The 21,695-nt window shown below is 54.6% G+C and overlaps 2 non-coding genes and 114 pseudogenes across 2 annotated transcripts; all 116 read left to right on the top strand.

The window, feature by feature from the left end:
- The first annotated feature begins 42 nt into the window (after positions 1 to 42).
- LOC144187135 (5S ribosomal RNA) lies at positions 43 to 191 on the top strand (annotated as a pseudogene).
- Positions 192 to 247: 56 nt separating this feature from the next.
- LOC144182213 (5S ribosomal RNA) lies at positions 248 to 376 on the top strand (annotated as a pseudogene).
- A 56-nt stretch (positions 377 to 432) lies between these two features.
- Positions 433 to 551, top strand: LOC144191671 (5S ribosomal RNA; annotated as a pseudogene).
- A 251-nt stretch (positions 552 to 802) lies between these two features.
- On the top strand, positions 803 to 921 carry LOC144188268 (5S ribosomal RNA; annotated as a pseudogene).
- Positions 922 to 977: 56 nt separating this feature from the next.
- On the top strand, positions 978 to 1,096 carry LOC144191694 (5S ribosomal RNA; annotated as a pseudogene).
- A 56-nt stretch (positions 1,097 to 1,152) lies between these two features.
- Positions 1,153 to 1,281, top strand: LOC144181944 (5S ribosomal RNA; annotated as a pseudogene).
- A 56-nt stretch (positions 1,282 to 1,337) lies between these two features.
- Positions 1,338 to 1,456, top strand: LOC144190896 (5S ribosomal RNA; annotated as a pseudogene).
- A 56-nt stretch (positions 1,457 to 1,512) lies between these two features.
- LOC144189829 (5S ribosomal RNA) lies at positions 1,513 to 1,631 on the top strand (annotated as a pseudogene).
- Positions 1,632 to 1,687: 56 nt separating this feature from the next.
- LOC144188206 (5S ribosomal RNA) lies at positions 1,688 to 1,806 on the top strand (annotated as a pseudogene).
- A 56-nt stretch (positions 1,807 to 1,862) lies between these two features.
- On the top strand, positions 1,863 to 1,981 carry LOC144188267 (5S ribosomal RNA; annotated as a pseudogene).
- Positions 1,982 to 2,037: 56 nt separating this feature from the next.
- On the top strand, positions 2,038 to 2,156 carry LOC144191693 (5S ribosomal RNA; annotated as a pseudogene).
- A 56-nt stretch (positions 2,157 to 2,212) lies between these two features.
- Positions 2,213 to 2,341, top strand: LOC144181943 (5S ribosomal RNA; annotated as a pseudogene).
- Positions 2,342 to 2,397: 56 nt separating this feature from the next.
- Positions 2,398 to 2,516, top strand: LOC144189069 (5S ribosomal RNA; annotated as a pseudogene).
- A 56-nt stretch (positions 2,517 to 2,572) lies between these two features.
- On the top strand, positions 2,573 to 2,691 carry LOC144191181 (5S ribosomal RNA; annotated as a pseudogene).
- Positions 2,692 to 2,932: 241 nt separating this feature from the next.
- Positions 2,933 to 3,051, top strand: LOC144188266 (5S ribosomal RNA; annotated as a pseudogene).
- Positions 3,052 to 3,107: 56 nt separating this feature from the next.
- LOC144191692 (5S ribosomal RNA) lies at positions 3,108 to 3,226 on the top strand (annotated as a pseudogene).
- A 56-nt stretch (positions 3,227 to 3,282) lies between these two features.
- LOC144187816 (5S ribosomal RNA) lies at positions 3,283 to 3,401 on the top strand (annotated as a pseudogene).
- A 56-nt stretch (positions 3,402 to 3,457) lies between these two features.
- On the top strand, positions 3,458 to 3,576 carry LOC144190895 (5S ribosomal RNA; annotated as a pseudogene).
- A 56-nt stretch (positions 3,577 to 3,632) lies between these two features.
- On the top strand, positions 3,633 to 3,751 carry LOC144187724 (5S ribosomal RNA). The gene has a single exon (XR_013324896.1). It is a non-coding gene; the product is annotated as a 5S ribosomal RNA (ribosomal RNA).
- Positions 3,752 to 3,807: 56 nt separating this feature from the next.
- LOC144191561 (5S ribosomal RNA) lies at positions 3,808 to 3,926 on the top strand (annotated as a pseudogene).
- Positions 3,927 to 3,982: 56 nt separating this feature from the next.
- Positions 3,983 to 4,111, top strand: LOC144185938 (5S ribosomal RNA; annotated as a pseudogene).
- A 56-nt stretch (positions 4,112 to 4,167) lies between these two features.
- On the top strand, positions 4,168 to 4,286 carry LOC144191690 (5S ribosomal RNA; annotated as a pseudogene).
- Positions 4,287 to 4,342: 56 nt separating this feature from the next.
- Positions 4,343 to 4,471, top strand: LOC144181942 (5S ribosomal RNA; annotated as a pseudogene).
- Positions 4,472 to 4,527: 56 nt separating this feature from the next.
- Positions 4,528 to 4,646, top strand: LOC144190893 (5S ribosomal RNA; annotated as a pseudogene).
- A 56-nt stretch (positions 4,647 to 4,702) lies between these two features.
- LOC144189828 (5S ribosomal RNA) lies at positions 4,703 to 4,821 on the top strand (annotated as a pseudogene).
- Positions 4,822 to 4,877: 56 nt separating this feature from the next.
- LOC144188204 (5S ribosomal RNA) lies at positions 4,878 to 4,996 on the top strand (annotated as a pseudogene).
- Positions 4,997 to 5,052: 56 nt separating this feature from the next.
- On the top strand, positions 5,053 to 5,171 carry LOC144187712 (5S ribosomal RNA). Its single transcript, XR_013324894.1, has one exon. It is a non-coding gene; the product is annotated as a 5S ribosomal RNA (ribosomal RNA).
- Positions 5,172 to 5,227: 56 nt separating this feature from the next.
- LOC144191560 (5S ribosomal RNA) lies at positions 5,228 to 5,346 on the top strand (annotated as a pseudogene).
- Positions 5,347 to 5,402: 56 nt separating this feature from the next.
- On the top strand, positions 5,403 to 5,531 carry LOC144185937 (5S ribosomal RNA; annotated as a pseudogene).
- A 56-nt stretch (positions 5,532 to 5,587) lies between these two features.
- On the top strand, positions 5,588 to 5,706 carry LOC144191689 (5S ribosomal RNA; annotated as a pseudogene).
- A 56-nt stretch (positions 5,707 to 5,762) lies between these two features.
- LOC144181941 (5S ribosomal RNA) lies at positions 5,763 to 5,891 on the top strand (annotated as a pseudogene).
- A 56-nt stretch (positions 5,892 to 5,947) lies between these two features.
- Positions 5,948 to 6,066, top strand: LOC144190892 (5S ribosomal RNA; annotated as a pseudogene).
- Positions 6,067 to 6,122: 56 nt separating this feature from the next.
- LOC144189827 (5S ribosomal RNA) lies at positions 6,123 to 6,241 on the top strand (annotated as a pseudogene).
- Positions 6,242 to 6,297: 56 nt separating this feature from the next.
- LOC144188203 (5S ribosomal RNA) lies at positions 6,298 to 6,416 on the top strand (annotated as a pseudogene).
- Positions 6,417 to 6,472: 56 nt separating this feature from the next.
- Positions 6,473 to 6,591, top strand: LOC144188265 (5S ribosomal RNA; annotated as a pseudogene).
- A 56-nt stretch (positions 6,592 to 6,647) lies between these two features.
- On the top strand, positions 6,648 to 6,766 carry LOC144191688 (5S ribosomal RNA; annotated as a pseudogene).
- Positions 6,767 to 6,822: 56 nt separating this feature from the next.
- Positions 6,823 to 6,961, top strand: LOC144184587 (5S ribosomal RNA; annotated as a pseudogene).
- Positions 6,962 to 7,017: 56 nt separating this feature from the next.
- Positions 7,018 to 7,136, top strand: LOC144189067 (5S ribosomal RNA; annotated as a pseudogene).
- Positions 7,137 to 7,192: 56 nt separating this feature from the next.
- On the top strand, positions 7,193 to 7,311 carry LOC144188501 (5S ribosomal RNA; annotated as a pseudogene).
- Positions 7,312 to 7,367: 56 nt separating this feature from the next.
- LOC144182707 (5S ribosomal RNA) lies at positions 7,368 to 7,486 on the top strand (annotated as a pseudogene).
- Positions 7,487 to 7,542: 56 nt separating this feature from the next.
- On the top strand, positions 7,543 to 7,661 carry LOC144190336 (5S ribosomal RNA; annotated as a pseudogene).
- Positions 7,662 to 7,717: 56 nt separating this feature from the next.
- Positions 7,718 to 7,836, top strand: LOC144186005 (5S ribosomal RNA; annotated as a pseudogene).
- A 56-nt stretch (positions 7,837 to 7,892) lies between these two features.
- LOC144183661 (5S ribosomal RNA) lies at positions 7,893 to 8,011 on the top strand (annotated as a pseudogene).
- Positions 8,012 to 8,067: 56 nt separating this feature from the next.
- On the top strand, positions 8,068 to 8,196 carry LOC144181940 (5S ribosomal RNA; annotated as a pseudogene).
- Positions 8,197 to 8,252: 56 nt separating this feature from the next.
- On the top strand, positions 8,253 to 8,381 carry LOC144181939 (5S ribosomal RNA; annotated as a pseudogene).
- Positions 8,382 to 8,437: 56 nt separating this feature from the next.
- On the top strand, positions 8,438 to 8,556 carry LOC144191277 (5S ribosomal RNA; annotated as a pseudogene).
- A 56-nt stretch (positions 8,557 to 8,612) lies between these two features.
- Positions 8,613 to 8,731, top strand: LOC144190891 (5S ribosomal RNA; annotated as a pseudogene).
- Positions 8,732 to 8,787: 56 nt separating this feature from the next.
- LOC144189826 (5S ribosomal RNA) lies at positions 8,788 to 8,906 on the top strand (annotated as a pseudogene).
- Positions 8,907 to 8,962: 56 nt separating this feature from the next.
- LOC144189401 (5S ribosomal RNA) lies at positions 8,963 to 9,081 on the top strand (annotated as a pseudogene).
- Positions 9,082 to 9,137: 56 nt separating this feature from the next.
- On the top strand, positions 9,138 to 9,256 carry LOC144189449 (5S ribosomal RNA; annotated as a pseudogene).
- Positions 9,257 to 9,312: 56 nt separating this feature from the next.
- LOC144191687 (5S ribosomal RNA) lies at positions 9,313 to 9,431 on the top strand (annotated as a pseudogene).
- Positions 9,432 to 9,487: 56 nt separating this feature from the next.
- LOC144188062 (5S ribosomal RNA) lies at positions 9,488 to 9,606 on the top strand (annotated as a pseudogene).
- Positions 9,607 to 9,662: 56 nt separating this feature from the next.
- Positions 9,663 to 9,781, top strand: LOC144189896 (5S ribosomal RNA; annotated as a pseudogene).
- Positions 9,782 to 9,837: 56 nt separating this feature from the next.
- Positions 9,838 to 9,956, top strand: LOC144186004 (5S ribosomal RNA; annotated as a pseudogene).
- A 56-nt stretch (positions 9,957 to 10,012) lies between these two features.
- On the top strand, positions 10,013 to 10,131 carry LOC144183660 (5S ribosomal RNA; annotated as a pseudogene).
- A 56-nt stretch (positions 10,132 to 10,187) lies between these two features.
- On the top strand, positions 10,188 to 10,306 carry LOC144191452 (5S ribosomal RNA; annotated as a pseudogene).
- Positions 10,307 to 10,362: 56 nt separating this feature from the next.
- LOC144189682 (5S ribosomal RNA) lies at positions 10,363 to 10,481 on the top strand (annotated as a pseudogene).
- Positions 10,482 to 10,537: 56 nt separating this feature from the next.
- Positions 10,538 to 10,656, top strand: LOC144189788 (5S ribosomal RNA; annotated as a pseudogene).
- A 56-nt stretch (positions 10,657 to 10,712) lies between these two features.
- On the top strand, positions 10,713 to 10,831 carry LOC144189118 (5S ribosomal RNA; annotated as a pseudogene).
- Positions 10,832 to 10,887: 56 nt separating this feature from the next.
- LOC144185033 (5S ribosomal RNA) lies at positions 10,888 to 11,006 on the top strand (annotated as a pseudogene).
- Positions 11,007 to 11,062: 56 nt separating this feature from the next.
- On the top strand, positions 11,063 to 11,181 carry LOC144190963 (5S ribosomal RNA; annotated as a pseudogene).
- Positions 11,182 to 11,237: 56 nt separating this feature from the next.
- LOC144189895 (5S ribosomal RNA) lies at positions 11,238 to 11,356 on the top strand (annotated as a pseudogene).
- Positions 11,357 to 11,412: 56 nt separating this feature from the next.
- Positions 11,413 to 11,531, top strand: LOC144186298 (5S ribosomal RNA; annotated as a pseudogene).
- A 56-nt stretch (positions 11,532 to 11,587) lies between these two features.
- On the top strand, positions 11,588 to 11,706 carry LOC144183658 (5S ribosomal RNA; annotated as a pseudogene).
- A 56-nt stretch (positions 11,707 to 11,762) lies between these two features.
- Positions 11,763 to 11,891, top strand: LOC144185022 (5S ribosomal RNA; annotated as a pseudogene).
- Positions 11,892 to 11,947: 56 nt separating this feature from the next.
- LOC144185609 (5S ribosomal RNA) lies at positions 11,948 to 12,076 on the top strand (annotated as a pseudogene).
- A 56-nt stretch (positions 12,077 to 12,132) lies between these two features.
- On the top strand, positions 12,133 to 12,261 carry LOC144183741 (5S ribosomal RNA; annotated as a pseudogene).
- A 241-nt stretch (positions 12,262 to 12,502) lies between these two features.
- Positions 12,503 to 12,621, top strand: LOC144182348 (5S ribosomal RNA; annotated as a pseudogene).
- A 56-nt stretch (positions 12,622 to 12,677) lies between these two features.
- LOC144184902 (5S ribosomal RNA) lies at positions 12,678 to 12,806 on the top strand (annotated as a pseudogene).
- A 56-nt stretch (positions 12,807 to 12,862) lies between these two features.
- LOC144185638 (5S ribosomal RNA) lies at positions 12,863 to 12,991 on the top strand (annotated as a pseudogene).
- Positions 12,992 to 13,047: 56 nt separating this feature from the next.
- Positions 13,048 to 13,176, top strand: LOC144186485 (5S ribosomal RNA; annotated as a pseudogene).
- Positions 13,177 to 13,232: 56 nt separating this feature from the next.
- On the top strand, positions 13,233 to 13,361 carry LOC144184203 (5S ribosomal RNA; annotated as a pseudogene).
- A 56-nt stretch (positions 13,362 to 13,417) lies between these two features.
- On the top strand, positions 13,418 to 13,546 carry LOC144186534 (5S ribosomal RNA; annotated as a pseudogene).
- Positions 13,547 to 13,602: 56 nt separating this feature from the next.
- LOC144188858 (5S ribosomal RNA) lies at positions 13,603 to 13,721 on the top strand (annotated as a pseudogene).
- Positions 13,722 to 13,777: 56 nt separating this feature from the next.
- LOC144183232 (5S ribosomal RNA) lies at positions 13,778 to 13,906 on the top strand (annotated as a pseudogene).
- Positions 13,907 to 13,962: 56 nt separating this feature from the next.
- Positions 13,963 to 14,090, top strand: LOC144187170 (5S ribosomal RNA; annotated as a pseudogene).
- A 56-nt stretch (positions 14,091 to 14,146) lies between these two features.
- On the top strand, positions 14,147 to 14,265 carry LOC144181776 (5S ribosomal RNA; annotated as a pseudogene).
- Positions 14,266 to 14,321: 56 nt separating this feature from the next.
- Positions 14,322 to 14,450, top strand: LOC144183991 (5S ribosomal RNA; annotated as a pseudogene).
- A 56-nt stretch (positions 14,451 to 14,506) lies between these two features.
- LOC144182423 (5S ribosomal RNA) lies at positions 14,507 to 14,625 on the top strand (annotated as a pseudogene).
- A 56-nt stretch (positions 14,626 to 14,681) lies between these two features.
- On the top strand, positions 14,682 to 14,800 carry LOC144191315 (5S ribosomal RNA; annotated as a pseudogene).
- A 56-nt stretch (positions 14,801 to 14,856) lies between these two features.
- Positions 14,857 to 14,975, top strand: LOC144190526 (5S ribosomal RNA; annotated as a pseudogene).
- A 56-nt stretch (positions 14,976 to 15,031) lies between these two features.
- LOC144190381 (5S ribosomal RNA) lies at positions 15,032 to 15,155 on the top strand (annotated as a pseudogene).
- A 56-nt stretch (positions 15,156 to 15,211) lies between these two features.
- On the top strand, positions 15,212 to 15,330 carry LOC144184608 (5S ribosomal RNA; annotated as a pseudogene).
- A 56-nt stretch (positions 15,331 to 15,386) lies between these two features.
- LOC144187857 (5S ribosomal RNA) lies at positions 15,387 to 15,505 on the top strand (annotated as a pseudogene).
- A 56-nt stretch (positions 15,506 to 15,561) lies between these two features.
- On the top strand, positions 15,562 to 15,680 carry LOC144182778 (5S ribosomal RNA; annotated as a pseudogene).
- A 56-nt stretch (positions 15,681 to 15,736) lies between these two features.
- Positions 15,737 to 15,865, top strand: LOC144186754 (5S ribosomal RNA; annotated as a pseudogene).
- Positions 15,866 to 15,921: 56 nt separating this feature from the next.
- Positions 15,922 to 16,050, top strand: LOC144186266 (5S ribosomal RNA; annotated as a pseudogene).
- A 56-nt stretch (positions 16,051 to 16,106) lies between these two features.
- On the top strand, positions 16,107 to 16,225 carry LOC144187167 (5S ribosomal RNA; annotated as a pseudogene).
- A 56-nt stretch (positions 16,226 to 16,281) lies between these two features.
- On the top strand, positions 16,282 to 16,400 carry LOC144191265 (5S ribosomal RNA; annotated as a pseudogene).
- Positions 16,401 to 16,456: 56 nt separating this feature from the next.
- On the top strand, positions 16,457 to 16,575 carry LOC144189992 (5S ribosomal RNA; annotated as a pseudogene).
- A 56-nt stretch (positions 16,576 to 16,631) lies between these two features.
- Positions 16,632 to 16,750, top strand: LOC144185736 (5S ribosomal RNA; annotated as a pseudogene).
- A 56-nt stretch (positions 16,751 to 16,806) lies between these two features.
- Positions 16,807 to 16,925, top strand: LOC144183879 (5S ribosomal RNA; annotated as a pseudogene).
- Positions 16,926 to 17,167: 242 nt separating this feature from the next.
- LOC144185929 (5S ribosomal RNA) lies at positions 17,168 to 17,296 on the top strand (annotated as a pseudogene).
- Positions 17,297 to 17,352: 56 nt separating this feature from the next.
- LOC144188577 (5S ribosomal RNA) lies at positions 17,353 to 17,471 on the top strand (annotated as a pseudogene).
- A 58-nt stretch (positions 17,472 to 17,529) lies between these two features.
- LOC144186934 (5S ribosomal RNA) lies at positions 17,530 to 17,648 on the top strand (annotated as a pseudogene).
- Positions 17,649 to 17,704: 56 nt separating this feature from the next.
- Positions 17,705 to 17,823, top strand: LOC144187455 (5S ribosomal RNA; annotated as a pseudogene).
- A 56-nt stretch (positions 17,824 to 17,879) lies between these two features.
- On the top strand, positions 17,880 to 17,998 carry LOC144191134 (5S ribosomal RNA; annotated as a pseudogene).
- Positions 17,999 to 18,229: 231 nt separating this feature from the next.
- Positions 18,230 to 18,348, top strand: LOC144183811 (5S ribosomal RNA; annotated as a pseudogene).
- Positions 18,349 to 18,404: 56 nt separating this feature from the next.
- LOC144182880 (5S ribosomal RNA) lies at positions 18,405 to 18,523 on the top strand (annotated as a pseudogene).
- A 56-nt stretch (positions 18,524 to 18,579) lies between these two features.
- On the top strand, positions 18,580 to 18,698 carry LOC144183382 (5S ribosomal RNA; annotated as a pseudogene).
- A 56-nt stretch (positions 18,699 to 18,754) lies between these two features.
- On the top strand, positions 18,755 to 18,873 carry LOC144182628 (5S ribosomal RNA; annotated as a pseudogene).
- A 56-nt stretch (positions 18,874 to 18,929) lies between these two features.
- Positions 18,930 to 19,048, top strand: LOC144188857 (5S ribosomal RNA; annotated as a pseudogene).
- A 56-nt stretch (positions 19,049 to 19,104) lies between these two features.
- On the top strand, positions 19,105 to 19,223 carry LOC144183545 (5S ribosomal RNA; annotated as a pseudogene).
- A 56-nt stretch (positions 19,224 to 19,279) lies between these two features.
- On the top strand, positions 19,280 to 19,408 carry LOC144184074 (5S ribosomal RNA; annotated as a pseudogene).
- A 56-nt stretch (positions 19,409 to 19,464) lies between these two features.
- Positions 19,465 to 19,583, top strand: LOC144187322 (5S ribosomal RNA; annotated as a pseudogene).
- Positions 19,584 to 19,804: 221 nt separating this feature from the next.
- Positions 19,805 to 19,923, top strand: LOC144188856 (5S ribosomal RNA; annotated as a pseudogene).
- A 44-nt stretch (positions 19,924 to 19,967) lies between these two features.
- On the top strand, positions 19,968 to 20,086 carry LOC144183544 (5S ribosomal RNA; annotated as a pseudogene).
- A 56-nt stretch (positions 20,087 to 20,142) lies between these two features.
- Positions 20,143 to 20,261, top strand: LOC144186198 (5S ribosomal RNA; annotated as a pseudogene).
- A 56-nt stretch (positions 20,262 to 20,317) lies between these two features.
- On the top strand, positions 20,318 to 20,436 carry LOC144191254 (5S ribosomal RNA; annotated as a pseudogene).
- A 56-nt stretch (positions 20,437 to 20,492) lies between these two features.
- On the top strand, positions 20,493 to 20,611 carry LOC144187670 (5S ribosomal RNA; annotated as a pseudogene).
- A 56-nt stretch (positions 20,612 to 20,667) lies between these two features.
- Positions 20,668 to 20,786, top strand: LOC144187668 (5S ribosomal RNA; annotated as a pseudogene).
- A 56-nt stretch (positions 20,787 to 20,842) lies between these two features.
- On the top strand, positions 20,843 to 20,961 carry LOC144191314 (5S ribosomal RNA; annotated as a pseudogene).
- A 56-nt stretch (positions 20,962 to 21,017) lies between these two features.
- On the top strand, positions 21,018 to 21,136 carry LOC144190400 (5S ribosomal RNA; annotated as a pseudogene).
- Positions 21,137 to 21,192: 56 nt separating this feature from the next.
- LOC144191242 (5S ribosomal RNA) lies at positions 21,193 to 21,311 on the top strand (annotated as a pseudogene).
- A 56-nt stretch (positions 21,312 to 21,367) lies between these two features.
- On the top strand, positions 21,368 to 21,486 carry LOC144189991 (5S ribosomal RNA; annotated as a pseudogene).
- A 56-nt stretch (positions 21,487 to 21,542) lies between these two features.
- On the top strand, positions 21,543 to 21,661 carry LOC144185724 (5S ribosomal RNA; annotated as a pseudogene).
- The last annotated feature ends 34 nt before the right edge of the window (positions 21,662 to 21,695 follow it).

Here is a 21,695-nt window from a genome sequence, read left to right as displayed (position 1 = left end):
TTTTTCGACATTTCATGGGTGTCCATCTGCTAGTGCAGTACCGCTCACAGCCATACCACCCTGAAAAGGCCCGATCTCGTCCGATCTCGTCCGATCTCGTCCGATCTCGTCCGATCTCGGCAGCCAAGCATGGTTCGTCCTGTTTAGTACCTTATTGGGAGACCGCTTGGGAATACCAGGTGCTGTGAGCATCATACCCCGCATCTTTTTCGACATTTCATGGGTGTCCATCTGCAAGAGCAGTACCGCTCACGGCCATACCACCCTGATAAGGCCCGATCTCGCCCGATCTCGTCCGATCTCGGCAGCCAAGCATGGTTTGGCCTGGTTAGTACCTGATTGGGAGACCGCTTGGGAATACCAGGTGCTGTGAGCATCATACCCCGCATCTTTTTCGACATTTCATGGGTGTCCATCTGCTAGTGCAGTACCGCTCACGGCCATACCACCCTGAAAAGGCCCGATCTCGTCCGATCTCGGAAGCCAAGCATGGATCGGCCTGTTTAGTACCTAATTGGGAGACCGCTTGTGAATACCAGGTGCTGTGAGCATCATACCCCGCATCTTTTTCGACATTTCATGGGTGTCCATCTGCTAGTGCAGTACCGCTCACGGCCATACCACCCTGAAAAGGCCCGATCTCGTCCGATCTCGTCCGATCTCGCCCGATCTCGGCAGCCAAGCATGATTCGGCCTGTTTAGTACCTGATTGGGAGACCGCTTGGGATTACCAGGTGCTGTGAGCATCATACCCCGCATCTTTTTCGACATTTCATGGGTGTCCATCTGCAAGAGCAGTACCGCTCACGGCCATACCACCCTGAAAAGGCCCGATCTCGTCCGATCTCGGCAGCCAAGCATGGTTCGGCCTGTTTAGTACCTGATTGGGAGACCTCTTGGGAATACCAGGTGCTGTGAGCATCATACCCCGCATCTTTTTCGACATTGCATGGGTGTCCATCTGCAAGTGCAGTACCGCTCTCGGCCATACCACCCTGAAAAGGCCCGATCTCGCCCGATCTCGGCAGCCAAGCATGGTTCGGCCTGGTTAGTACCTGATTGGGAGACCGCTTGGGAATACCAGGTGCTGTGAGCATCATACCCCGCATCTTTTTCGACATTTCATTGGTGTCCATCTGCAAGAGCAGTACCGCTCACGGCCATACCACCCTGAAAAGGCCCGATCTCGCCCGATCTCGTCCGATCTCGGCAGCCAAGCATGGTTCGGCCTGGTTAGTACCTGATTGGGAGACCGCTTGGGAATACCAGGTGCTGTGAGCATCAAACCCCGCATCTTTTTCGACATTTCATGGGTGTCCATCTGCTATTGCAGTACCGCTCACGGCCATACCACCCTGAAAAGGCCCGATCTCGTCCGATCTCGGCAGCCAAGCATGGTTCGGCCTGTTTAGTACCTGATTGGGAGACCGCTTCGGAATACCAGGTGCTGTGAGCATCATACCCCGCATCTTTTTCGACATTTCATGGGTGTCCATCTGCAAGAGCAGTACCGCTTACGGCCATACCACCCTGAAAAGGCCCGATCTCGTCCGATCTCGGAAGCCAAGCATCGTTCGGCCTGGTTAGTACCTGATTGGGAGACCACTTGGGAATACCAGGTGCTGTGAGCATCATACCCCGCGTCTTTTTCGACATTTCATGGGTGTCTATCTGCTAGTGCAGTACCGCTCACGGCCATACCACCCCGAAAAGGCCCGATCTCGTCCGATCTCGGAAGCCAAGCATGGTTCGGCCTGGTTAGTACCTGATTGGGAGACCGCTTGGGAATACCAGGTGCTGTGAGCATCATACCCCGCATCTTTTTCGACATTTCATGGGTGTCCATCTGCAAGAGCAGTACCGCTCACGGCCATACCACCCTGAAAAGGCCCGATCTCGTCCGATCTCGGCAGCCAAGCATGGTTCGGCCTGTTTAGTACCTGATTGGGAGACCTCTTGGGAATACCAGGTGCTGTGAGCATCATACCCCGCATCTTTTTCGACATTGCATGGGTGTCCATCTGCAAGTGCAGTACCGCTCTCGGCCATACCACCCTGAAAAGGCCCGATCTCGCCCGATCTCGGCAGCCAAGCATGGTTCGGCCTGGTTAGTACCTGATTGGGAGACCGCTTGGGAATACCAGGTGCTGTGAGCATCATACCCCGCATCTTTTTCGACATTTCATGGGTGTCCATCTGCAAGAGCAGTACCGCTCACGGCCATACCACCCTGAAAAGGCCCGATCTCGCCCGATCTCGTCCGATCTCGGCAGCCAAGCATGGTTCGGCCTGGTTAGTACCTGATTGGGAGACCGCTTGGGAATACCAGGTGCTGTGAGCATCATACCCCGCATCTTTTTCGACATTTCATGGGTGTCCATCTGCTAGTGCAGTACCGCTCACGGCCATACCACCCTGAAAAGGCCCGATCTCGTCCGATCTCGGAAGCCAAGCATTGTTCGGCCTGGTTAGTACCTGATTGGGAGACCGCTTGGGAATACCAGGTGCTGTGAGCATCAAACCCCGCATCTTTTTCGACATTTCATGGGTGTCCATCTGCTAGTGCAGTACCGCTCACGGCCATACCACCCTGAAAAGGCCCGATCTCGTCTGATCTCGGAAGCCAAGCATGGTTCGGCCTGTTTAGTGCCTGATTGGGAGACCGCTTGGGAATACCAGGTGCTGTGAGCATCATACCCTGCATCTTTTTCGACATTTCATAAGTGTCCATCTGCAAGAGCAGTACCGCTCACTGCCATACCACCCTGAAAAGGCCCGATCTCGTCCGATCTCGTCCGATCTCGGCAGCCAAGCATCGTTCGGCCTGGTTAGTACCTGATTGGGAGAGCGCTTGGGAATACCAGGTGCTGTGAGCATCATACCCCGCATCTTTTTCGACATTTCATGGGTGTCCATCTGCTAGTGCAGTATCGCTCACGGCCATACCACCCTGAAAAGGCCCGATCTCGTCCGATCTCGGCAGCCAAGCATGGTTCGGCCTGTTTAGTACCTGATTGGGAGACCTCTTGGGAATACCAGGTGCTGTGAGCATCATACCCCGCATCTTTTTCGACATTGCATGGGTGTCCATCTGCAAGTCCAGTACCGCTCTCGGCCATACCACCCTGAAAAGGCCCGATCTCGCCCGATCTCGGCAGCCAAGCATGGTTCGGCCTGGTTAGTACCTGATTGGGAGACCGCTTGGGAATACCAGGTGCTGTGAGCATCATACCCCGCATCTTTTTCGACATTTCATGGGTGTCCATCTGCTAGTGCAGTACCGCTCACGGCCATACCACCCTGAAAAGGCCTGATCTCGTCCGATCTCGGAAGCCAAGCATGGTTCGGCCTGGTTAGTACCTGATTGGGAGACCGCTTGGGAATACCAGGTGCTGTGAGCATCAAGCCCCGCATCTTTTTCGACATTTCATGGGTGTCCATCTGCTATTGCAGTACCGCTCACGGCCATACCACCCTGAAAAGGCCCGATCTCGTCCGATCTCGGCAGCCAAGCATGGTTCGGCCTGTTTAGTACCTGATTGGGAGACCGCTTCGGAATACCAGGTGCTGTGAGCATCATACCCCGCATCTTTTTCGACATTTCATGGGTGTCCATCTGCAAGTGCAGTACCGCTCACGGCCATACCACCCTGAAAAGGCCCGATCCCGTCCGATCTCGGAAGCCAAGCATGGTTCGGCCTGGTTAGTACCTGATTGGGAGACCGCTTGGGAATACCAGGTGCTGTGAGCATCTTGCCCCGCATCTTTTTCGACATTTCATGGGTGTCCATCTGCTAGTGAAGTACCGCTCACGGCCATAGCACCCTGAAAAGGCCCGATCTCGTCTGATCTCGGAAGCCAAGCATGGTTCGGCCTGTTTAGTACCTGATTGGGAGACCGCTTGGGAATACCAGGTGCTGTGAGCATCATACCCTGCATCTTTTTCGACATTTCATAAGTGTCCATCTGCAAGAGCAGTACCGCTCACTGCCATACCACCCTGAAAAGGCCCGATCTCGTCCGATCTCGTCTGATCTCGGCAGCCAAGCATGGTTCGGCCTGTTTAGTACCTGATTGGGAGACCTCTTGGGAATACCAGGTGCTGTGAGCATCATACCCCGCATCTTTTTCGACATTGCATGGGTGTCCATCTGCAAGTGCAGTACCGCTCTCGGCCATACCACCCTGAAAAGGCCCGATCTCGCCCGATCTCGGCAGCCAAGCATGGTTCGGCCTGGTTAGTACCTGATTGGGAGACCGCTTGGGAATACCAGGTGCTGTGAGCATCATACCCCGCATCTTTTTCGACATTTCATTGGTGTCCATCTGCAAGAGCAGTACCGCTCACGGCCATACCACCCTGAAAAGGCCCGATCTCGCCCGATCTCGTCCGATCTCGGCAGCCAAGCATGGTTCGGCCTGGTTAGTACCTGATTGGGAGACCGCTTGGGAATACCAGGTGCTGTGAGCATCAAACCCCGCATCTTTTTCGACATTTCATGGGTGTCCATCTGCTATTGCAGTACCGCTCACGGCCATACCACCCTGAAAAGGCCCGATCTCGTCCGATCTCGGCAGCCAAGCATGGTTCGGCCTGTTTAGTACCTGATTGGGAGACCGCTTCGGAATACCAGGTGCTGTGAGCATCATACCCCGCATCTTTTTCGACATTTCATGGGTGTCCATCTGCAAGAGCAGTACCGCTTACGGCCATACCACCCTGAAAAGGCCCGATCTCGTCCGATCTCGGAAGCCAAGCATCGTTCGGCCTGGTTAGTACCTGATTGGGAGACCACTTGGGAATACCAGGTGCTGTGAGCATCATACCCCGCGTCTTTTTCGACATTTCATGGGTGTCTATCTGCTAGTGCAGTACCGCTCACGGCCATACCACCCCGAAAAGGCCCGATCTCGTCCGATCTCGGAAGCCAAGCATGGTTCGGCCTGGTTAGTACCTGATTGGGAGACCGCTTGGGAATACCAGGTGCTGTGAGCATCATACCCCGCATCTTTTTCGACATTTCATGGGTGTCCATCTGCAAGTGCAGTACCGCTCACGGCCATACCACCCTGAAAAGGCCCGATCCCGTCCGATCTCGGAAGCCAAGCATGGTTCGGCCTGGTTAGTACCTGATTGGGAGACCGCTTGGGAATACCAGGTGCTGTGAGCATCTTGCCCCGCATCTTTTTCGACATTTCATGGGTGTCCATCTGCTAGTGAAGTACCGCTCACGGCCATAGCACCCTGAAAAGGCCCGATCTCGTCTGATCTCGGAAGCCAAGCATGGTTCGGCCTGTTTAGTACCTGATTGGGAGACCGCTTGGGAATACCAGGTGCTGTGAGCATCATACCCTGCATCTTTTTCGACATTTCATAAGTGTCCATCTGCAAGAGCAGTACCGCTCACTGCCATACCACCCTGAAAAGGCCCGATCTCGTCCGATCTCGTCTGATCTCGGCAGCCAAGCATGGTTCGGCCTGTTTAGTACCTGATTGGGAGACCTCTTGGGAATACCAGGTGCTGTGAGCATCATACCCCGCATCTTTTTCGACATTGCATGGGTGTCCATCTGCAAGTGCAGTACCGCTCTCGGCCATACCACCCTGAAAAGGCCCGATCTCGCCCGATCTCGGCAGCCAAGCATGGTTCGGCCTGGTTAGTACCTGATTGGGAGACCGCTTGGGAATACCAGGTGCTGTGAGCATCATACCCCGCATCTTTTTCGACATTTCATTGGTGTCCATCTGCAAGAGCAGTACCGCTCACGGCCATACCACCCTGAAAAGGCCCGATCTCGCCCGATCTCGTCCGATCTCGGCAGCCAAGCATGGTTCGGCCTGGTTAGTACCTGATTGGGAGACCGCTTGGGAATACCAGGTGCTGTGAGCATCAAACCCCGCATCTTTTTCGACATTTCATGGGTGTCCATCTGCTATTGCAGTACCGCTCACGGCCATACCACCCTGAAAAGGCCCGATCTCGTCCGATCTCGGCAGCCAAGCATGGTTCGGCCTGTTTAGTACCTGATTGGGAGACCGCTTCGGAATACCAGGTGCTGTGAGCATCATACCCCGCATCTTTTTCGACATTTCATGGGTGTCCATCTGCAAGAGCAGTACCGCTTACGGCCATACCACCCTGAAAAGGCCCGATCTCGTCCGATCTCGGAAGCCAAGCATCGTTCGGCCTGGTTAGTACCTGATTGGGAGACCACTTGGGAATACCAGGTGCTGTGAGCATCATACCCCGCGTCTTTTTCGACATTTCATGGGTGTCTATCTGCTAGTGCAGTACCGCTCACGGCCATACCACCCCGAAAAGGCCCGATCTCGTCCGATCTCGGAAGCCAAGCATGGTTCGGCCTGGTTAGTACCTGATTGGGAGACCGCTTGGGAATACCAGGTGCTGTGAGCATCATACCCCGCATCTTTTTCGACATTTCATGGGTGTCCATCTGCAAGAGCAGTACCGCTCACGGCCATACCACCCTGAAAAGGCCCGATCTCGTCCGATCTCGGCAGCCAAGCATGGTTCGGCCTGTTTAGTACCTGATTGGGAGACCTCTTGGGAATACCAGGTGCTGTGAGCATCATACCCCGCATCTTTTTCGACATTGCATGGGTGTCCATCTGCAAGTGCAGTACCGCTCTCGGCCATACCACCCTGAAAAGGCCCGATCTCGCCCGATCTCGGCAGCCAAGCATGGTTCGGCCTGGTTAGTACCTGATTGGGAGACCGCTTGGGAATACCAGGTGCTGTGAGCATCATACCCCGCATCTTTTTCGACATTTCATGGGTGTCCATCTGCAAGAGCAGTACCGCTCACGGCCATACCACCCTGAAAAGGCCCGATCTCGCCCGATCTCGCCCGATCTCGTCCGATCTCGGCAGCCAAGCATGGTTCGGCCTGGTTAGTACCTGATTGGGAGACCGCTTGGGAATACCAGGTGCTGTGAGCATCATACCCCGCATCTTTTTCGACATTTCATGGGTGTCCATCTGCTAGTGCAGTACCGCTCACGGCCATACCACCCTGAAAAGGCCCGATCTCGTCCGATCTCGGAAGCCAAGCATTGTTCGGCCTGGTTAGTACCTGATTGGGAGACCGCTTGGGAATACCAGGTGCTGTGAGCATCAAACCCCGCATCTTTTTCGACATTTCATGGGTGTCCATCTGCAAGAGCAGTACCGCTCACGGCCATACCACCCTGAAAAGGCCCGATCTCGCCCGATCTCGGAAGCCAAGCATGGTTCGGCCTGGTTAGTACCTGATTGGGAGACCGCTTGGGAATACCAGGTGCTGTGAGCATCATACCCCGCATCTTTTTCGACATTTCATGGGTGTCCATCTGCTAGTGCAGTACCGCTCACGGCCATACCACCCTGAAAAGGCCCGATCTCGTCCGATCTCGGAAGCCAAGCATAGTTCGGCCTGTTTAGTACCTGATTGGGAGACCGCTTGGGAATACCAAGTGCTGTGAGCATCATACCCCGCATCTTTTTCGACATTTCATGGGTGTCCATCTGCTGGTGCAGTACCGCTCACGGCCATACCACCCTGAAAAGGCCCGATCTCGTCTGATCTCGGAAGCCAAGCATGGTTCGGCCTGGTTAGTACCTGATTGGGAGACCGCTTGGGAATACCAGATGCTGTGAGCGTCATACCCCGCACCTTTTTCGACATTTCATGGGTGTCCATCTGCTAGTAGAGTACCGCCCCCGGCCATACCACCCTGAAAAGGCCCAATCTCGTCCGATCTCGGAAGCCAAGCATGGTTCGGCCTGGTTAGTACCTGATTGGGAGGCCCCTTGGGAATACCAGGTGCTGTGAGCATCATACCCCGCATCTTTTTCGACATTTCATGGGTGTCCATCTGCAGGCGCAGTACCACTCGCGGCCATACCACCCTGAAAAGGCCCGATCTCGTCCGATCTCAGAAGCCAAGCAAGGTTCGGCCTGGTTCGTACCTGATTGGGAGACCGCTTGGGAATACCAGGTGCTGTGAGCATCATACCCCGCATATTTTTCGACATTTCATGGGTGTCCATCTGCTAGTACAGTACCGCTCACGGCCATACCACCCTGAAAAGGCCCGATCTCGCCCGATCTCGTCCGATCTCGGCAGCCAAGCATGGTTCGGCCTGGTTAGTACCTGATTGGGAGACCGCTTGGGAATACCAGGTGCTGTGAGCATCATACCCCGCGTCTTTTTCGACATTTCATGGGTGTCCATCTGCAAGAGCAGTACCGCTCACGGCCATACCACCCTGAAAAGGCCCGATCTCGCCCGATCTCGTCCGATCTCGGCAGCCAAGCATGGTTCGGCCTGGTTAGTACCTGATTGGGAGACCGCTTGGGAATACCAGGTGCTGTGAGCATCATACCCCGCATCTTTTTCGACATTTCATGGGTGTCCATCTGCTAGTGCAGTACCGCTCACGGCCATACCACCCTGAAAAGGCCCGATCTCGTCCGATCTCGGAAGCCAAGCATGGTTCGGCCTGGTTAGTACCTGATTGGGAGACCGCTTGGGAATACCAGGTGCTGTGAGCATCAATCCCCGCATCTTTTTCGACATTTCATGGGTGTCCATCTGCTATTGCAGTACCGCTCACGGCCATACCACCCTGAAAAGGCCCGATCTCGTCCGATCTCGGCAGCCAAGCATGGTTCGGCCTGTTTAGTACCTGATTGGGAGACCGCTTCGGAATACCAGGTGCTGTGAGCATCATACCCCGCATCTTTTTCGACATTTCATGGGTGTCCATCTGCAAGAGCAGTACCGCTTACGGCCATACCACCCTGAAAAGGCCCGATCTCGTCCGATCTCGGAAGCCAAGCATCGTTCGGCCTGGTTAGTACCTGATTGGGAGACCACTTGGGAATACCAGGTGCTGTGAGCATCATACCCCGCGTCTTTTTCGACATTTCATGGGTGTCTATCTGCTAGTGCAGTACCGCTCACGGCCATACCACCCCGAAAAGGCCCGATCTCGTCCGATCTCGGAAGCCAAGCATGGATCGGCCTGGTTAGTACCTGATTGGGAGACCGCTTGGGAATACCAGGTGCTGTGAGCATCATACCCCGCATCTTTTTCGACATTTCATGGGTGTCCATCTGCAAGAGCAGTACCGCTCATGGCCATACCACCCTGAAAAGGCCCGATCTCGTCCGATCTCGGCAGCCAAGCATGGTTCGGCCTGTTTAGTACCTGATTGGGAGACCTCTTGGGAATACCAGGTGCTGTGAGCATCATACCCCGCATCTTTTTCGACATTGCATGGGTGTCCATCTGCAAGTGCAGTACAGCTCTCGGCCATACCACCCTGAAAAGGCCCGATCTCGCCCGATCTCGGCAGCCAAGCATGGTTCGGCCTGGTTAGTACCTGATTGGGAGACCGCTTGGGAATACCAGGTGCTGTGAGCATCATACCCCGCATCTTTTTCGACATTTCATGGGTGTCCATCTGCAAGAGCAGTACCGCTCACGGCCATACCACCCTGAAAAGGCCCGATCTCCTCTGATCTCGGAAGCCAAGCATGGTTCGGCCTGGTTAGTACCTGATTGGGAGACCGCTTGGGAATACCAGGTGCTGTGAGCATCATACCCAGCATCTTTTTCGACATTTCATGGGTGTCCATCTGCTGGTGCAGTACCGCTCACGGCCATACCACCCTGAAAAGGCCCGATCTCGTCTGATCTCGGAAGCCAAGCATGGTTCGGCCTGGTTAGTACCTGATTGGGAGACCGCTTGGGAATACCAGATGCTGTGAGCATCATACCCCGCACCTTTTTCGACATTTCATGGGTGTCCATCTGCTAGTGCAGTACCGCCCCCGGCCATACCACCCTGAAAAGGCCCAATCTCGTCCGATCTCGGAAGCCAAGCATGGTTCGGCCTGGTTAGTACCTGATTGGGAGGCCCCTTGGGAATACCAGGTGCTGTGAGCATCATACCCCGCATCTTTTTCGACATTTCATGGGTGTCCATCTGCAGGCGCAGTACCACTCGCGGCCATACCACCCTGAAAAGGCCCGATCTCGTCCGATCTCAGAAGCCAAGCAAGGTTCGGCCTGGTTCGTACCTGATTGGGAGACCGCTTGGGAATACCAGGTGCTGTGAGCATCATACCCCGCATATTTTTCGACATTTCATGGGTGTCCATCTGCAAGAACAGTACTGCTCACGGCCATACCACCCTGAAAAGGCCCTATCTCGTCCGATCTTGGAAGCCAAGCATGGTTCGGCCTGTTTAGTACCTGATTGGGAGACCGCTTGGGAATACCAGGTGCTGTGAGCATCATACCCCGCATCTTTTTCGACATTTCATGGGTGTCCATCTGCAAGAGCAGTACCGCTCACGGCCATACCACCCTGAAAAGGCCCGATCTCGCCCGATCTCGGAAGCCAAACATGGTTCGGCCTGGTTAGTACCTGATTGGGAGACCGCTTGGGAATACCAGGTGCTGTGAGCATCATACCCCGCATCTTTTTCGACATTTCATGGGTGTCCATCTGCTAGTGCAGTACCGCTCACGGCCATACTACCCTGAAAAGGCCCGATCTCGTCCGATCTCGGAAGCCAAGCATAGTTCGGCCTGTTTAGTACCTGATTGGGAGACCGCTTGGGAATACCAGGTGCTGTGAGCATCATAAACCGCATCTTTTTCGACATTTCATGGGTGTCCATCTGCTGGTGCAGTACCGCTCACGGCCATACCACCCTGAAAAGGCCCGATCTCGTCCGATCTCGGAAGCCAAGCATGGTTCGGCCTGGTTAGTACCTGATTGGGAGACCGCTTGGGAATACCAAGTGCTGTGAGCATCATACCCCGCATCTTTTTCGACATTTCATGGGTGTCCATCTGCTAGTGCAGTACCGCTCACGGCCATACCACCCTGAAAAGGCCCGATCTCGTCCTGTCTCGGCAGCCAAGCATGGTTCGGCCCGTTTAGTACCTGATTGGGAGACCGCTTGGGAATACCAGGTGCTGTGAGCATCATACCCCGCATCTTTTTCGACATTTCATGGGTGTCCATCTGCAAGAGCAGTACCGCTCACGGCCATACCACCCTGAAAAGGCCCGATCTCCTCTGATCTCAGAAGCCAAGCATGGTTCGGCCTGGTTAGTACCTGATTGGGAGACCGCTTGGGAATACCAGGTGCTGTGAGCATCATACCCAGCATCTTTTTCGACATTTCATGGGTGTCCATCTGCTGGTGCAGTACCGCTCACGGCCATACCACCCTGAAAAGGCCCGATCTCGTCTGATCTCGGAAGCCAAGCATGGTTCGGCCTGGTTAGTACCTGATTGGGAGACCGCTTGGGAATACCAGATGCTGTGAGCATCATACCCCGCACCTTTTTCGACATTTCATGGGTGTCCATCTGCTAGTGCAGTACCGCCCCCGGCCATACCACCCTGAAAAGGCCCAATCTCGTCAGATCTCGGAAGCCAAGCATGGTTCGGCCTGGTTAGTACCTGATTGGGAGGCCCCTTGGGAATACCAGGTGCTGTGAGCATCATACCCCTCATCTTTTTCGACATTTCATGGGTGTCCATCTGCAGGCGCAGTACCACTCGCGGCCATACCACCCTGAAAAGGCCCGATCTCGTCCGATCTCAGAAGCCAAGCAAGGTTCGGCCTGGTTCGTACCTGATTGGGAGACCGCTTGGGAATACCAGGTGCTGTGAGCATCATACCCCGCATATTTTTCGACATTTCATGGGTGTCCATCTGCTAGTACAGTACCGCTCACGGCCATACCACCCTGAAAAGGCCCGATCTCGCCCGATCTCGTCCGATCTCGGCAGCCAAGCATGGTTCGGCCTGGTTAGTACCTGATTGGGAGACCGCTTGGGAATACCAGATGCTGTGAGCATCTTGCCCCGCATCTTTTTCGACATTTCATGGGTGTCCATCTGCAAAAGCAGTACCGCTCACGGCCATACCACCCTGAAAAGGCCCGATCTCGCCCGATCTCGTCCGATCTCGGCAGCCAAGCATGGTTCGGCCTGGTTCGTACCTGATTGGTAGACCGCTTGGGAATACCAGGTGCTGTGAGCATCATGCCCCGCATCTTTTTCGACATTTTATGGGTGTCCATCTGCAAGAGCAGTACCGCTCACGGCCATACCACCCTGAAAAGGCCCGATCTCGCCCGATCTCGTCCGATCTCGGCAGCCAAGCATGGTTCGGCCTGGTTAGTACCTGATTGGGAGACCGGTTGGGAATACCAGGTGCTGTGAGCATCATACCCCGCACCTTTTTCGACATTTCATGGGTGTCCATCTGCAAGAGCAGTACCGCTCACGGCCATACCACCCTGATAAGGCCCGATCTCGCCCGATTTCGTCCGATCTCGGCAGCCAAGCAGGGTTCCGCCTGTTTAGTACCTGATTGGGAGACCGCTTGGGAATACCAGATGCTGTGAGCATCTTGCCCCGCATCTTTTTCGACATTTCATGGGTGTCCATCTGCAAAAGCAGTACCGCTCACGGCCATACCACCCTGAAAAGGCCCGATCTCGCCCGATCTAGGAAGCCAAGCATGGTTCGGCCTGGTTAGTACCTGATTGGGAGACCGCTTGGGAATACCAGGTGCTGTGAGCATCATACCCCGTATCTTTTTCGACATTTCATGGGTGTCCATCTGCTAGTGCAGTACCGCTCACGGCCATACCACCCTGAAAAGGCCCGATCTCGTCTGATCTCGTCCGATCTCGGAAGCCAAACATGGATCGGCCTGGTTAGTACCTAATTGGGAGACCGCTTGGGAATACCAGGTGCTGTGAGCATCATACCCCGCATCTTTTTTGACATTTCATGGGTGTCCATCTGCTAGTGCAGTACCGCTCACGGCCATACCACCCTGAAAAGGCCCGATCTCGTCCGATCTCGTCCGATCTAGGAAGCCAAGCATGGTTCGGCCTGGTTAGTACCTGATTGGGAGACCGCTTGGGAATACCAGGTGCTGTGAGCATCATACCCCGCATCTTTTTCGACATTTCATGGGTGTCCATCTGCTAGTGCAGTACCGCTCACAGCCATACCACCCTGAAAAGGCCCGATCTCGTCCGATCTCGTCCGATCTCGGCAGCCAAGCATGGTTCGTCCTGTTTAGTACCTGATTGGGAGACCGCTTGGGAATACCAGGTGCTGTGAGCATCATACCCCGCGTCTTTTTCGACATTTCATGGGTGTCCATCTGCAAGAGCAGTACCGCTCACGGCCATACCACCCTGATAAGGCCCGATCTCGCCCGATCTCGTCCGATCTCGGCAGCCAAGCATGGTTTGGCCTGGTTAGTACCTGATTGGGAGATCGCTTGGGAATACCAGGTGCTGTGAGCATCATACCCCGCATCTTTTTCGACATTTCATGGGTGTCCATCTGCTAGTGCAGTACCGCTCACGGCCATACCACCCTGAAAAGGCCCGATCTCGTCCGATCTCGTCCGATCTCGGAAGCCAAGCATGGATCGGCCTGTTTAGTACCTAATTGGGAGACCGCTTGTGAATACCAGGTGCTGTGAGCATCATACCCCGCATCTTTTTCGACATTTCATGGGTGTCCATCTGCAAGTGCAGTACTGCTCACGGCCATACCACCCTGAAAAGGCCCGATCTCGTCCGATCTCGGCAGCCAAGCATGGTTCGGCCTGTTTAGTACCTGATTGGGAGACCGCTTGGGAATACCAGGTGCTGTGAGCATCATACCCCGCATCTTTTTCGACATTTCATGGGTGTCCATCTGCAAGAGCAGTACCGCTCACGGCCATACCACCCTGATAAGGCCCGATCTCGCCCGATCTCGTCTGATCTCGGCAGCCAAGCATGGTTCGGCCTGGTTAGTACCTGATTGGGAGACCGCTTGGGAATACCAGGTGCTGTGAGCATCATACCCCGCATCTTTTTCGACATTTCATGGGTGTCCATCTGCTAGTGCAGTACCGCTCACGGCCATACCACCCTGATAAGGCCCGATCTCGCCCGATTTCGTCCGATCTCGGCAGCCAAGCATGGTTCGGCTGGTTAGTACCTGATTGGGAGACCGCTTGGGAATACCAGGTGCTGTGAGCATCATACCCCGCATATTTTTCGACATTTCATGGGTGTCCATCTGCAAGAGCAGTACCGCTCACGGCCATACCACCCTGTAAAGGCCCGATCTCGTCCGATCTTAGAAGCCAAGCATGGTTCGGCCTGGTTAGTACCTGATTGGGAGACCGCTTGGGAATTCCAGGTGCTGTGAGCATCATACCCCGCATCTTTTTCGACATTTCATGGGTGTCCATCTGCTAGTGCAGTACCGCTCACGGCCATACAACCCTGATAAGGCCCGATCTCGTCCGATCTCGTCCGATCTCGGCAGCCAAGCATGGTTCGGCCTGTTTAGTACCTGAATGGGAGACCGCTTGGGAATACCAGGTGCTGTGAGCATCATACCTCGCATCTTTTTCGACATTTCATGGGTGTCCATCTGCAAGAGCAGTACCGCTCACGGCCATACCACCCTGAAAAGGCTCGATCTTGTCCGATCTCGGAAGTCAAGCATGGTTCGGTTTGGTTAGTACCTGATTGGGAGACCGCTTGGGAATACCAGGTGCTGTGAGCATCACACCACGCATCTTTTTCGACATTTCATGGGTGTCCATCTGCTAGTGCAGTACCGCTCACGGCCATACCACCCTGAAAAGGCCCGATCTCGTCCGATCTCGGCAGCCAAGCATGGTTCGGCCTGTTTAGTACCTGATTGGGAGACCGCTTGGGAATACCAGGTGCTATGAGCATCATACCCCGCATCTTTTTCGACATTTCATGGGTGTCCATCTGCTAGTGCAGTACCGCTCACGGCCATACCACCCTGAAAAGGCCCGATCTCGTCCGATCTCGGCAGCCAAGCATGGTTCGGCCTGTTTAGTACCTGATTGGGACACCGCTTGGGAATACCAGGTGCTGTGAGCATCATACCCCGCATCTTTTTCGACATTTCATGGGTGTCCATCTGAAAGAGCAGTACCGCTCACGGCCATACCACCCTGAAAAGGAAAGGCCCGATCTCGTCCGATCTCGGAAGCCAAGCATGGTTCGGCCTGGTTAGTACCTGATTGGGAGACCGCTTGGGAATACCAGGTGCTGTGAGCATCATACCCCGCATCTTTTTCGACATTTCATGGGTGTCCATCTGCTAGTGCAGTACCGCTCACGGCCATACCACCCTGAAAAGGCCCGATCTCGTCCGACCCCGGCAGCCAAGCATGGTTCGGCCTGTTTAGTACCTGATTGGGAGACCGCTTCGGAATACCAGGTGCTGTGAGCATCATACCCCGCATCTTTTTCGACATTTCATGGGTGTCCATCTGCTAGTGCAGTACCGCTCACGGCCATTCCACCCTGAAAAGGCCCGATCTCGTCCGATCTCGGAAGCCAAGCATGGTTCGGCCTGGTTAGTACCTGATTGGGAGACCGCTTGGGAATACCAGGTGCTGTGAGCATCATACCCCGCATCTTTTTCGACATTTCATGGGTGTCCATCTGCAAGAATAGTACTGCTCACGGCCATACCACCCGGAAAAGGCCCGATCTCGCCCGATCTCGGAAGCCAAGCATGGTTCGGCCTGGTTAGTAGCTGATTGGGAGACCGCTTGGGAATACCAGGTGCTGTGAGCATCATACCCCGCATCTTTTTCGACATTTCATGGGTGTCCATCTGCAAGAGCAGTACCGCTCACGGCCATACCACCCTGATAAGGCCCGATCTCGCCCGATCTCGTCCGATCTCGGCAGCCAAGCATGGGTCGGCCTGGTTAGTACCTGATTGGGAGACCGCTTGGGAATACCACGTGCTGTGAGCATCATACCCCGCATCTTTTTCGACATTTCATGGGTGTCCATCTGCTAGTGCAGTACCGCTCACAGCCATACCACCCTGAAAAGGCCCGATCTCGTCCGATCTCGTCCGATCTCGGCAGCCAAGCATGGTTCGGCCTGGTTAGTACCTGATTGGGAGACCGCTTGGGAATACCACGTGCTGTGAGCATCATACCCCGCATCTTTTTCGACATTTCATGGGTGTCCATCTGCAAAAGCAGTACCGCTCACGGCCATACCACCCTGAAAAGGCCCGATCTCGCCCGTTCTCTGAAACCAAGCATGTTTCGGCCTGGTTAGTACCTGATTGGGAGACCGCTTGGGTATACCAGGTGCTGTGAGCATCATACCCCGCATCTTTTTCGACATTTCATGGGTGTCCATCTGCTGGTGCAGTACCGCTCACGGCCATACCACCCTGAAAAGGCCCGATCTCGTCCGATCTCGGAAGCCAAGCATGGTTCGGCCTGGTTAGTACCTGATTGGGAGACCGCTTGGGAATACCAGGTGCTGTGAGCATCATACCCCGCATCTTTTTCGATATTTCATGGGTGTCCATCTGCAAGAGCAGTACCGCTCACGGCCATACCACCCTGAAAAGGCCCGATCTCCTCCGATCTCGGAAGCCAAGCATGGTTTGGCCTGTTTAGTACCTGATTGGGAGACCGCTTGGGAATACCAGGTGCTGTGAGTATCATACCCCGCATCTTTTTCGACATTTCATGGGTGTCCATCTGCAAAAGCAGTACCGCTCACGGCCATACCACCCTGAAAAGGCCCGATCTCGTCCGATCTCGGAAGCCAAGCATGGTTCGGCCTGGTTAGTACCTGATTGGGAGACCGCTTGGGAATGCCAGGTGCTGTGAGCATCATACCCCGCATCTTTTTCGACATTTCATGGGTGTCCATCTGCAAGAGCAGTACCGCTCACGGCCATACCACCCTGAAAAGGCCCGATCTCGTTCGATCTCGGAAGCCAAGCATGGTACGGCCTGGTTAGTACCTGATTGGGAGACCGCTTGGGAATACCAGGTGCTGTGAGCATCATACCCCGCATCTTTTTCGACATTTCATGGGTGTCCATCTGCTAGTGCAGTACCGCTCACGGCCATACCACCCTGAAAAGGCCCGATCTCGCCCGATCTCGTCCGATCTCGGGAGCCAAGCAGGGTTCCGCCTGTTTTGTACCTGAATGGGGTGACCGCTTGGGAATACCAGGTGCTGTGAGCATCTTGCCCCGCATCTTTTTCGACATTTCATGGGTGTCCATCTGCAAGAGCAGTACCGCTCACGGCCATACCACCCTGAAAAGGCCTGATCTCGTCCGATCTCGTCCGATCTCGGAAGCCAAGCATGGTTCGGCCTGTTTAGTACCTGATTGGGAGACCGCTTGGGAATACCAGGTGCTGTGAGAACCATGCCCCGCATCTTTTTCGACATTTCATGGGTGTCCATCTGCAAGAGCAGTACTGTTCACGGCCATACCACCCTGAAAAGGCCCGATCTTGTCCGATCTCGGCAGCCAAGCATGGTTGGGCCTGGTTAGTACCTGATTGGGAGACTGCTTGGGAATACCAGGTGCTGTGAGCATCATACCCCGCATATCTTTTTCGACATTTCATGGGTGTCCATCTGCAAGAGCAGTACCGCTCACGGCCATACCAACCTGAAAAGGCCCGATCTCGTCCGATCTCGGAAGCCAAGCATCGTTCTGCCTGTTTAGTACCTGATTGGGAGACTGCTTGGGAATACCAGGTGCTGTGAGCATCTTGCCCCGCATCTTTTTCGACATTTCATGGGTGTCCATCTGCAAGAGCAGTACCGCTTACGGCCATACCACCCTGAAAAGGCCCGATCTCGTCCGATCTCGGAAGTCAAGCATGGTTCGGCCTGTTTAGTACCTGATTGGGAGACCGCTTGGGAATACCAGGTGCTGTGAGCATCATACCCCGCATCTTTTTCGACATTTCATGGGTGTCCATCTGCAAGAGCAGTGCTGCTCACGGCCATACCACCCTGAAAAGGCCCGATCTCTTTTGATCCCGGAAGCCAAGCATGGTTTGGCCTGGTTAGTACCTGATTGGGAGACCGCTTGGGAATACCAGGTGCTGTGAGCATCATACCCCGCATCTTTTTCGACATTTCATGGGTGTCCATCTGCAAGAGCAGTACCGCTCACGGCCATACCACCCTGAAAAGGCCCGATCTCGTCCGATCTCGGCAGCCCAGCATGTGTCGGCCTGGTTAGTACCTGGTTGTGAGACCGCTTGGGAATACCAGGTAATGTGAGCATCATACCCCGCATCTTTTTCGACATTTCATGGGTGTCCATCTGCTAGTGCAGTACCGCTCATGGCCATACCACCCTGAAAAGGCCCGATCTCGTCCGATCTCGGCAGCCAACCATGGTTCGGCCTGTTTAGTACCTGATTGGGAGACCGCTTCGGAATACCAGGTGCTGTGAGCATCATACCCCGCATCTTTTTCGACATTTCATGGGTGTCCATCTGCTAGTGCAGTACCGCTCACGGCCATACCACCCTGAAAAGGCCCGATCTCGTCTGATCTCGGAAGCCAAGCATAGTTCGGCCTGTTTAGTACCTGATTAGGAGACCGCTTGGGAATACCAGGTGCTGTGAGCATCATACCCCGCATCTTTTTCGACATTTCATGGGTGTCCATCTGCAAGAGCAGTACTGCTCAAGGCCATACCACCCTGAAAAGGCCCGATCTCGTCCGATATCGGAAGCCAAGCATGGTTCGGCCTGGTCAGTACCTGATTGGGAGACCGCTTGGGAATACCAGGTGCTGTGAGCATCATACCCCGCATCTTTTTCGACATTTCATGGGTGTCCATCTGCTAGTGCAGTACTGCTCACGGCCATACCACCCTGAAAAGGCCCGATCTCGTCCGATCTCGGCAGCCAAGCATGGTTCGGCCTGTTTAGTACCTGATTGGGAGACAGCTTGGGAATACCAGGTGCTGTGAGCATCATACCCCGCATCTTTTTCGACATTTCATGGGTGTCCATCTGCAAGTGCAGTACTGCTCACGGCCATACCACCCTGAAAAGGCCCGATCTCGTCCGATCTCGGCAGCCAAGCATGGTTCGGCCTGTTTAGTACCTGATTGGGAGACCGCTTGGGAATACCAGGTGCTGTGAGCATCATACCCCGCATCTTTTTCGACATTTCATGGGTGTCCATCTGCTGGTAGAGTACCGCTCATGGCCATACCACCCTGAAAAGGCCCGATCTCGTCCAATCTCGGAAGCCAAGCATGGTTTGGCCTGGTTAGTACCTGATTGGGAGACCGCTTGGGAATACCAGGTGCTCTGAGTATCATACCCCGCATCTTTTTCGACATTTCATGGGTGTCCATCTGCAGGAGCAGTACCGCTCACGGCCATACCACCCTGAAAAGGCCCGATCTCGCCCGATCTCGTCCGATCTCGGCAGCCAAGCATGGTTCGGCCTGGTTAGTACATGATTGGGAGACCGCTTGGGAATACCAGGTGCTGTGAGCATCATACCCCGCATCTTTTTCGACATTTCATGGGTGTCCATCTGCTAGTGCAGTACCGCTCACGGCCATACCACCCTGAAAAGGCCCGATCTCGTCCGATCTCGGAAGCCAAGCATGGTTCGGCCTGGTCAGTACCTGATTGGGAGACCGCTTGGGAATACCAGGTGCTGTGAGCATCATACCCCGCATCTTTTTCGACATTTCATGGGTGTCCATCTGCTAGTGCAGTACTGCTCACGGCCATACCACCCTGAAAAGGCCCGATCTCGGCAGCCAAGCATGGTTCGGCCTGTTTAGTACCTGATTGGGAGACAGCTTGGGAATACCAGGTGCTGTGAGCATCATACCCCGCATCTTTTTCGACATTTCATGGGTGTCCATCTGCAAGTGCAGTACTGCTCACGGCCATACCACCCTGAAAAGGCCCGATCTCGTCCGATCTCGGCAGCCAAGCATGGTTCGGCCTGTTTAGTACCTGATTGGGAGACCGCTTGGGAATACCAGGTGCTGTGAGCATCTTTTTCGACATTTCATGGGTGTCCATCTGCTGGTAGAGTACCGCTCATGGCCATACCACCCTGAAAAGGCCCGATCTCGTCCAATCTCGGAAGCCAAGCATGGTTTGGCCTGGTTAGTACCTGATTGGGAGACCGCTTGGGAATACCAGGTGCTCTGAGTATCATACCCCGCATCTTTTTCGACATTTCATGGGTGTCCATCTGCAGGAGCAGTACCGCTCACGGCCATACCACCCTGAAAAGGCCCGATCTCGCTCGCTCTCGGCAGCCAAGCATGGTTCGGCCTGGTTAGTACCTGATTGGGAGACAGCTTGGGAATACCAGGTGCTGTGAGCATCATACCCCGCATCTTTTTCGACATTTCATGGGTGACCATCTGCTAGTAGAGTACCGCTCACGGCCATACCACCCTGAAAAGGCCCGATCTCGTCCGATCTCGGAAGCCAAGCATGGTTCGGCCTGGTTAGTACCTGATTGGGAGACCGCTTGGGAATACCAGGTGCTGTGAGCATCATACCCCGCATCTTTTTCGACATTTCATGGGTGTCCATCTGCTAGTGCAGTAGCGCTCACGGCCATACCACCCTGAAAAGGCCCGATCTCGTCCGATCTCGGAAGCCAAGCATGGTTCGGCCTGTTTAGTACCTGATTGGGAGACCGCTTGGGAATACCAGGTGCTGTGAGCATCATACCCCGCATCTTTTTCGACATTTCATGGGTGTCCATCTGCTAGTGCAGTACCGCTCACGGCCATACCACCCTGAAAAGGCCCGATCTCGTCCGATCTCGGAAGCCAAGCATGGTTCGGCCTGTTTAGTACCTGATTGGGAGACCGCTTGGGAATACCAGGTGCTGTGAGCATCATACCCCGCATCTTTTTCGACATTTCATGGGTGTCCATCTGCAAGAGCAGTACTGCTAACGGCCATACCACCCTGAAAAGGCCCGATCTCGTCCAAACTCGGAAGCCAAGCATGGTTCGGCCTGGTTAGTACCTGATTGGGAGACCGCTTGGGAATACCAGGTGCTGTGGGCTTCATACCCCGCATCTTTTTCGACATTTCATGGGTGTCCATCTGCATGAGCAGTACTGCTCGCGGCCATACCACCCTGAAAAGGCCCGATCTCGTCCGATCTCGGAAGCCAAGCATGGTTCAGCCTGGTTAGTACCTGATTGGGAGACCGCTTGGGAATACCAGGTGCTGTGAGCATCATACCCCGCATCTTTTTCGACATTTCATGGGTGTCCATCTGCTAGTGCAGTACCGCTCACGGCCATACCACCCTGAAAAGGCCCGATCTCGTCCGATCTCGGAAGCCAAGCATGGTTCGGCCTGGTTAGTACCTGATTGGGAGACCGCTTGGGAATACCAGGTGCTGTGAGCATCATACCCCGCATCTTTTTCGATATTTCATGGGTGTCCATCTGCAAGAGCAGTACCGCTCACGGCCATACCACCCTGAAAAGGCCCGATCTCCTCCGATCTCGGAAGCCAAGCATGGTTTGGCCTGTTTAGTACCTGATTGGGAGACCGCTTGGGAATACCAGGTGCTGTGAGTATCATACCCCGCATCTTTTTCGACATTTCATGGGTGTCCATCTGCAAAAGCAGTACCGCTCACGGCCATACCACCCTGAAAAGGCCCGATCTCGTCCGATCTCGGAAGCCAAGCATGGTTCGGCCTGGTTAGTACCTGATTGGGAGACCGCTTGGGAATGCCAGGTGCTGTGAGCATCATACCCCGCATCTTTTTCGACATTTCATGGGT

The sequence above is a fragment of the Stigmatopora nigra genome, unplaced genomic scaffold (assembly GCF_051989575.1).
Source record: "Stigmatopora nigra isolate UIUO_SnigA unplaced genomic scaffold, RoL_Snig_1.1 HiC_scaffold_24, whole genome shotgun sequence".
Taxonomy (NCBI): domain Eukaryota; kingdom Metazoa; phylum Chordata; class Actinopteri; order Syngnathiformes; family Syngnathidae; genus Stigmatopora; species Stigmatopora nigra.
This window is presented reverse-complemented; position numbering and strand designations above follow the sequence as displayed.